This window comes from Ascaphus truei, unplaced genomic scaffold, assembly GCF_040206685.1.
Source record: "Ascaphus truei isolate aAscTru1 unplaced genomic scaffold, aAscTru1.hap1 HAP1_SCAFFOLD_1908, whole genome shotgun sequence".
In the NCBI taxonomy this organism is placed as follows: Eukaryota; Metazoa; Chordata; class Amphibia; order Anura; family Ascaphidae; genus Ascaphus; species Ascaphus truei.
Window position 1 is genome coordinate 1 of NW_027454811.1, and position 2,500 is coordinate 2,500.

Sequence of the window (2,500 nt, forward strand, 5' to 3'; positions counted from 1 at the left end):
GTGGGCGCGTCAAAGGCACGGCGGGGGGGCGTCAACGGGAGGGGAGGGGGCGTCAAAGGGAGGGGGGGGCGTCAAAGGGAGGGGGGGGGGCGTCAAAGGAGGGGGGAGGGGGGGCGTCAAAGGGAGGGGGGGGGCGTCAAAGGGAGGGGGGGGCGTCAAAGGGAGGGGGGGGCGTCAAAGGGAGGGGGGGGGCGTCAAAGGGAGGGGGGGGGCGTCAAAGGGAGGGGGGGGCGTCAAAGGGAGGGGGGGGGGCGTCAAAGGGAGGGGGGGGGCGTCAAAGGGAGGGGGGGGGCGTCAAAGGGAGAGGGGGGGGCCTCAAAGGGAGAGGGGGGGGCTCAAAGGGAGAGGGGGGGGGCGTCAAAGGGAGGGGGGGGGCGTCAAAGGGAGGGGGGGGGGCGTCAAAGGGAGGGGGGGGGCGTCAAAGGGAGGGGGGGGGCGTCAAAGGGAGGGGGGGGGGGCGTCAAAGGGAGGGGGGGGGGGGGCGTCAAAGGGAGGGGGGGGGGGGCGTCAAAGGGAGGGGGGGGGGGCGTCAAAAGGGAGGGGGGAGGGGGCGTCAAAGGAGGGAGGGGGGGGCGTCAAAGGGAGGGGGGGGGGCGTCAAAGGGAGGGGGGGGGCGCCTCAAAGGCATGGATTCCTCCCCCTGCAGTTTCCTGCAGTGGACAGGAGGGGGGGGCAGTGGACAGGAGGGGGGGGGCGCAGTGGACAGGAGGGGAGGGGCAGTGGACAGGAGGGGGGGGCAGTGGACAGGGAGGGGGGGGCAGTCGGACAGGAGGGGGGGGCAGTGGACAGGAGGGGGGGGGCAGTGGACAGGAGGGGGGGGGCAGTGGACAGGAGGGGGGGGGCAGTGGACAGGAGGGGGGGGCAGTGGACAGGAGGGGGGGGCAGTGGACAGGAGGGGGGGGGCAGTGGACAGGAGGGGGGGGCAGTGGACAGGAGGGGGGGCAGTGGACAGGAGGGGGGGCAGTGGACAGGAGGGGGGGCAGTGGACAGGAGGGGGGGGCAGTGGACAGGAGGGGGGGGGCAGTGGACAGGAGGGGGGGGGCAGTGGACAGGAGGGGGGGGGCAGTGGACAGGAGGGGGGGGCAGTGGACAGGAGGGGGGGGCAGTGGACAGGAGGGGGGGGGCAGTGACAGGCGACAGGAGGGGGGGCAGTGGACAGGAGGGGGGGCAGTGGACAGGAGGGGGGGCAGTGGACAGGAGGGGGGGGCAGTGGACAGGAGGGGGGGGCAGTGCACAGGAGGGGGGGTCAGTGGACAGGAGGGGGGGGCAGTGGACAGGAGGGGGGCAGTGGACAGGAGGGGGGGCAGTGGACAGGAGGGGGGGCAGTGGACAGGAGGGGGGGGGGCAGTGGACAGGAGGGGGTGGGCAGTGGGCAGTGGACAGGAGGGGGGGGCAGTGGACAGGAGGGGGGGGCAGTGGACAGGAGGGGGGGCAGTGCGGCAGTGGACAGGAGGGGGGGCAGTGGACAGGAGGGGGGGGCAGTGGACAGGAGGGGGGACAGGAGGGGGGACGCAGTGGACAGGAGGGGGACGCAGTGGACAGGAGGGGGGGGCAGTGGACAGGAGGGGGGGGCAGTGGATAGGAGGGGGGGGCAGTGGATAGGAGGGGGGGGCAGTGGATAGGAGGGGGAGGGCAGTGGACAGTGACACACACACACACACACACACACACACACACACACACACACACACACACACACACACACACACACACACACACACCACCTCAGTTGATGCGCCCTTTCTCAGTTCCGTTTGGCGCCGGAGGTGGGGAGCGACACCTACCTGTACTTCCGGGCGCCGCCACCGTCTGACTCGGCGCCGCGAGGGAGGAAGGGGGTCCGCCATCTTACGCGCCGCGTGGCAGCTGCGGGAAGCGAGGTGATTTGGAGCGGGGAGGAGGTGATTTGGAGCGGGGAGAGGTGATGCCGCTGGGGAGGGGGGAGAGGTGATGCCGCTGGGGAGGGGGGAGAGGTGATGCCGCTGGGGAGGGGGAAGAGGTGATGCCGCTGGGGAGGGGGAAGAGGTGATGCCGCTGGGGAGGGGGAAGAGGTGATGCCGCTGGGGAGGGGGGAAGAGGTGATGCCGCTGGGGAGGGGGAAGAGGTGATGCCGCTGGGGAGGGGGAAGAGGTGATGCCGCTGGGGAGGGGGAAGAGGTGATGCCGCTGGGGAGGGGGAAGAGGTGATGCCGCTGGGGAGGGGGAAGAGGTGATGCCGCTGGGGAGGGGGAAGAGGTGATGCCGCTGGGGAGGGGGAAGAGGTGATGCCGCTGGGGAGGGGGAAGAGGTGATGCCGCTGGGGAGGGGGAAGAGGTGATGCCGCTGGGGAGGGGAAGAGGTGATGCGCTGGGGAGGGGGAAGAGGTGATGCCGCTGGGGAGGGGGAAGAGGTGATGCCGCTGGGGAGGGGGAAGAGGTGATGCCGCTGGGGAGGGGGAAGAGGTGATGCCGCTGGGGAGGGGGAAAGGTGATTTGGAGAGGGGAGAGAGGTGTGTGTGTGTG